General features: G+C 37.5%; 1 pseudogene; it reads left to right on the top strand.

Moving 5' to 3' along the window:
* The first annotated feature begins 363 nt into the window (after positions 1-363).
* Positions 364-2,437, top strand: LOC116278201 (high mobility group protein B1 pseudogene; annotated as a pseudogene).
* Positions 2,438-6,716: the final 4,279 nt, after the last annotated feature.

Genomic DNA, 6,716 nt, shown 5'->3' with positions numbered 1-6,716 from the left:
TACATAAAGTACAAAAAAAAAAAAAGATGACAACTTGATAGAGATGAGTGCTTCTGAACCATGAGGAAGTCATAGAAGAAACTATGCCAGGAAACAAATTGACATCAGACAAACAGAAGCCTTCCAATAATTCAAGATTGCTTTTGAGGGCTTTTACAGCATGGTTCCTCTATGATACAGACACTGAAACATAAAGCAAAAGAGAAGTGAAAAAGCAGAAAAGTCATACAGAAACTACAATATATTTCCATAAAGTTACACCAAATGTGCCTGCCTCTCCTGCCTCCCCTTCCATGTCCTCCACTTCTGTCCCCCAAGACAACAACACCCACACCTCCTCCTCAGCTGACTCAGTGTGGAGACATGAGGATGAAGACCTTTATGATGGTCCACATCCATTTAATGAATAGTAAGTAAACACCATGCCACATAGTAAACTTATTTGTTGTGAATGTGTGTGTTTGTGTGCTCATGTGAAAATCTAGCAACTTTGGGGCAGTAACTGTGTAGACATTTTGCGCTATCATCATCATCCCTAAGTGTTCATCACGTAGAACATCATGTGCAAGACTTGTATTAAAGTTGGAGCCTATCCTTGCACAGGTGGAAGGTGAGTGATATTTAATATAAAATTAATGTGTTAGTTTTCTTACTGTTTTATAACTTTGCTTTCAAAGAATTACATTACTATACAGTATGTCTTTCTCTCTTGTAATTGGAGAAATTGCTTGTTAGCCTATGATCACAGAGAAGTGATTTTTAAAAAATGTAACAGTGTTTCTAATAGTGTATTATGAATATGTCTGTAATATGACATGCCATGAACATTTTACAATGATTCATTTATTAGCGTATAGGCTAGGCTACCATGAAGCAATCATATCAATGATGCTAGGCCACCATAAAGAATCATATTGCTGCTGCTTTGTTACCAATGCATGAATTGTTACACTTGTAAATAATTATGAATTTTTTCACATTATCTTTCCATTTTTGATGTTTAGTGTTACTAATACATAACATCTGCAGTGTTTGTGTCATATGAGACAATATCTATGTAGATACTGACAGATGATTCATCCTGTAAACAGATGATGTAAACTTATACTATTAATAAATACAGTTCAGTACTGTAAAAAAAAAAGAAGTCCTAAAAATAGAGTTGCCATATGATCCAGCAATCCTACTCCTGAGCATATATCTGGAGAAAACTAACTCAAAAAGAAACATGAGCCCCAGCGTTCATAGCAGCACTATTTACAATGGCCAAGACATGGAAACAACCTAAATATCACTGACAGATGAATGGATAAAGAAGATGTGGTATATATACACAATTACCACTCAGCCTTAAAAAGAATAAAATAATGACATTTACAACATCTAGGATTTATCTCAATTTACTGTGTGCATCTGTTAGGAAGATATGTACAAAGATTCTTCACTTTACACACTTTTAGCTTATAAAAGTTTTCATAGGAATGCTCTACCATTGGAGAGCAGAAGAAATTTGTAATTATTTATTATACTTACACTTTTTAAACTAAACTGTCTGAACTATGCATTAATTATGTATCTAGATCTAGACTAGGGAAAATATCATAACTAAAATTCCATGTCTTACTTCTCAAACTTAAAAAAAAAGCGATATCTTACATCAGCCTTCTATTACTTAGTGTTATATCATCATTAAAATCATATCCTAGATCGACAGCCATTGCAATACACTGAGCTTCATAGAGACAGCACCAGGACAAGTGAGAGCCAGATAGGCACTGGATGACTCTGTGACTCAGAGAGGAAAAATAACTGAACATGGGAAAGAACATCCTAAGAGACTGAGCAGCACTCTTTGTGCAAACTTGCCAGGAAGAGCACAAGAAGTAGTACACAGATGCTTCAGTCACCTTCTCAAAGTTTTCCAAAAATGCCCAAAGAGATGGAAGACCGTGTTTGTTAAAGAGAAAGAAAACTTTGAAGATACATCAAAGGCAGAGAAGGAAGGAATGGGGGAAGGAAAGAAGGAAGGAAGGGAGGAAGGGAGGAAGGAAGGAAGGAAGGAAGGAAGGAAGGAAGGAAGGAAGGAAGGAAGGACAGATGGACGGACTAAAGGGGGAACAAAAAAGAAGTTCAAAGATTCTAATGTAACTAAGAGGCTGCTTCAGTCTTTGTCTTGTTCTGACTATTGCCCCCAAATCAAAAGAGAACTTCCTGGCCTATCCACTGGTGATGCTGCAAAGAAACTGGGAGAAATGTGGACCAACACTGCTGCAGATGACAAGCATACTTCTGAAAAGATTACTAAACTGAAGAAAGATATTGCTGCATAGGCCTAAGCAGGAAAAAAGGGAGCCATCAAGACTGAAAAAAGCAAGAAAAAGAAGGAAGATGAAGAGATGAGGAAGAGAAAGAAGATGAAGAAGATGATGATAAGTAAGTTCGTTCTAGTTTTTTCTTGTCTAAAAGCATTCAACCTCTCTGTACACAACTCACTTTTTTAGCTTTAAAAAAGGATTTATTATTATACACAAAGGTAGAGACTTGTACTGCAATTTCCATGTGCCCACCATCCAGCTACAATAGCCATCAACTATTTATTGTTGTGTTATACATCCTCCCTCTTCTGATTATTTTGCAGCAAATCCAAGATACTACTTTATTTATAACATATGTATTTATACTTCAGTGTGTAGGTCTAAAAGATAGAAACTCTTTCTGAAAACACTGCCACAATGCTATCATCACACCTAAAAAATCTAATAATCCCTTAATTATCATCAAATATGCAGTTAATGTTATAATTCCTGTCTCATAAATGCTTTTTTAAATTTTCTGCCTCCTTTTTAAACTTATATGTATTTATTTTACATCATATTTTAAAAACTGAAGTATAGTTGACATACAATTTTATGTTACAGGTGTACAATATAGTGATTCACAATTTTTAAAGGTTATACTCCATTTATAGTTATTATAAAACATTGGTTATATTACCCATATTGTACAAGACACCCTTGTAGCTTATTTTATACCTGACAGTTTGTTTTGTATCTCTTAATCCTCCACCTCCATCTTGCCCCTCCCCTCTCCCTCTCCCCACTGGTAACCACTAGTTCTTTCTCTACATCTGAGTCTGTTTCTTTTCTGTTATATTCACTAGTTTGCTATATTTTTTTAGATTCCACATGTAAGTGACATCTTACAGTATTTGTCTTTCTCTGTCTGACTTATTTCACTTAGCATAATGCCCTCCAAGTCCATCCACGCAGTACACCAGAAACTAATATAACATTTTAAATCAACTGTACTTCAATTAAAAAGCAAACAAACAACCCATTAAAAACATGGGCGGAAGAACTGAGCATTTTTCCAAAAGAGGAAATGCAGATGGCCAATAGGAACATGAAAAGCTGCTCAAAATCACCAATATCAGGGAAATGCAAATCAAAATCATGATGAGACACCTGTCAAAATGGCCATCGTCAAAAAGAACACGAATAACAAATGTTGGCAAGGATGTGGAGAAAAGGGAGTCCTTGTACACTCTTGGTGGGAATGTAAATTGGTGGAGACACTATGGAAATTAATATGGAGGTTTCTCAAAAACACAAAAACAGAACCACTCCTGGCCATATACCCAAGAAAAACAAAATCATTAATTCAAAAAGATACATATACCCCAGTATTAACAACAGCACTATTTACAATCACCAAGACACGGAAGCATCCTAAGTGCACATCAATAGATCAATGCGTAAAGATGATGTAGCATGTATATTATATGCAATGGAATACAACTCACCCATAAAAAAGGATATTTTGCCATTTGTGGCTCTTCATTCTCCCTTTCTTTTTTTTTTTTGCACTTCAAAAAACCAGAATTTTATAACTAGCATGCACATTTTCATCTCATCTAAAACAACAAAATACCTAGAAATAAACTTAACCAAGGAGGCTGCCTATACTCTGAAAACTGTAAAACACTGATGAAGGAAATTGAAGATGATACAAAGAAATGGAAAGATATCTTATGCTCTTGGATTCGAAGACTCAACATTATCAAAATAGTCATACTACCCAAAGCAATCTATAGAGCCAATATAACCCCAGTTGAAATACTCATGACATTTTTCACAGAACTAGAACAAACAATTCCAAAATTTTTATGGAACCATGAAAGATCCCAAATTGCCAAAGCAATCTTTTGCAGGTCTTTTTTTTCTCTCTCTCTTTTGCTCTTTTCTTGTGGTTTGATGACTAGAAAAGTTCCTTTAACATTTGTTGTAAAGCTGGTTTGGTGGTGCTGAATTCTTTTAGCTTTCGTTTTATCTGTGAAGCTTCTGATTTCTCCATCATATCTGAACGAGAGCTTTGTTCGATAGAGTATTCTTGGTTCTAAATTTTTCTCTTTTATCACTTTAAATATATTGAGCCACTCCCTCCTGGCCTATAGAGTTTCTGCTGAAAAATCAGCTGATAACCTTATGGGAGTTCCTTTGTTTTTATTTGTTACTTTTCTCTTGCCAACTTTAATATCTTCTCCTTATCTTTAATTAATTGTGTCAATTTGATTACTATGTGCCTTGGTGTATTCCTCTGGGTTGATCCTGTGTGGAATTCTCTGAGCTTCCTGGACTAGGGTGACTGTTTCCTTTCCCAAGTTAGGGAAGTTTTGTTATTGCCTCTTCAAATATTGTCTCAGGTCCTTTCCTCTCTCTTCTCTTTCTGGGACTCCTATAATACAAATATTAGTGCACTTCATATTGTCCCAGAGTTCTCTTAAACTATCCTCTTTCTTTTCATTCTTTTTTTTTTTTCTGTTCTGCAGTAGTAATTTTCACTAATCTGTCCTCTAGTTCACTGATCCATTCTTCTGCCTCATTTAGTCTATTCTTGGTTCCTTCTAGTGTGTTATTCATTTCAGTGATTTTATTCTTCAACTCTGTTTGGGTATTCTTTATATTTCCAACTCTTTGCTAAAAACTTCATTCTGTGCATCTATACTCTTGAGTTCTCTGAACATTTTCGCCATCATTACTTTAAACTCTTTCTCAGATAAATTGCCTATCTCCTCATCACTTTTCTTCTGGGATTTTATCTTGTGCCTTGGTTAGGAAGATATTCCTCTGCCACCTTAGTGTCTATCTTTCTATTTGTATTTTTAGGTGGGTTAGTTACATTTCTCAACCTTGGAGAAGTGGCCCTCTGTGGGAGACATCCTATGTGTCCCAGCAGTACACTCCTCTCTTGTCACTCAAGGGCTAGAGTCCAGCTGGTCCCAATGTAGAGTCTGGCCTGTGCTTGTGGATTCCTTCCACAGGCTTTGGGATCATTTTCTTATTTCCAGTATCTGTCCCCTGGTATATGAGGCTGGACTAGAGGCTTATGCAGGTTTCCTGGCAGAAGGAGTCAGTGTCTGCCCACTGATGGGTAAAGCTTGGTCCTAGACCTCTTGTGGTCCTAGGCCTAGTCTTGAGGCATCCGTGGCTCAGGAAGTCTGCTGATGGGTGGGGCTGTGTTCCCAACCAGTATATTTACTTGAGGCTTCCTAGCCCTTAAGCCTACAGGCTATTGGGTGGGGCTAGGTGTTGGTGCTAATGATCCAATCAAGATGTCAGCCTCTAGGAAAGGTCATGTAGATGAACACTCCCAGAATGCCCCCCAGCAGCTTATATGTCCCCTGGGTGAGGCGCAGCCATCCCCTACCTCCCCAGGAGACCCTCCAAAACCAGCAAGCAGGTCTGGCCCACGTTCCTTTGAAATCACTGCCTCTGCCCTTGGACCTGGCAAACCCAAGATTCTGTGTATACTTCCCAAAAGAATGAAGTCTCTGTTTCCCCCAGTCCCATGGGGCTCCTGGAGTTAAGCCCCACTGGCCTTCAAAACTAGATGTCCTGGGGTCTCCTTCTCATCCCAGTGCCAGAACCCTGGGCTGGGGAGCCTGATATGGGGCTCAGAAATCTCACTCCTGTGGGAGGGCCTCTGTGAATTAATTATTCTTTACTTTGTGGGTCGCCCACCCTGGGTGTATGGGGCCCGATAATATCACGAACACACCCCTCCTACCGTCCTGCTGTAGTTTCCTCTCTCTGTTTCCAGTTGAGGAAGATCTTTTTTGCTAGGTTCCAGTCTTTTATTGTTTCCAATGGTTGTTTAGCAGTCAGTTGTGGTTTTGCTTTTGTTACAAGGAGAGGCGAGCTCATGATCCTATGACTATACCATCTTGGCTGGAAATCATCCACAACTCACTCTTTTTAAAGAAAAAAGTAAAATAAAATGTAAACCTGTGCAAGTCTGGTTTTTAAACTGCATAGCATTTTTTTGTATAGTTAACATATTACCAAAAGTGTCTTTAGGTAGCCCTGTCCTGGTGGTATTTTCAATAGCTACTAACCTTGCCTGGTACATTATGGGGGTTGTAAATTGCCACAGAAATCTGAAGTAGATTCTTGTTGATGTACAGCAAAAATCAGTTATACATGGGGATGGCAGTTTTTTCATCTTCATTTGCCTCTCTGATGCATCTTATATGACTTAATTGTTATTCTCTTAAGTGAATGCCACTTTGTAATACCAAAAATAAAAAGTTGCGGTTGTTTTGATGACATTCTAAATCCTTCTAATATAATTTTCTTATTAGAAAAAAAAAATCACACCCTAAGCCTATATTTTACCTTAGATAATGTTACCTATTGTACAAAACAGTTATTTTAAAA

The sequence above is a fragment of the Vicugna pacos genome, chromosome 3 (genome assembly GCF_048564905.1).
Source record: "Vicugna pacos chromosome 3, VicPac4, whole genome shotgun sequence".
NCBI lineage: Eukaryota > Metazoa > Chordata > Mammalia > Artiodactyla > Camelidae > Vicugna > Vicugna pacos.
Note: the sequence above shows the minus strand (reverse complement) of the source record. Positions and strands in the feature narration are given on the sequence as shown.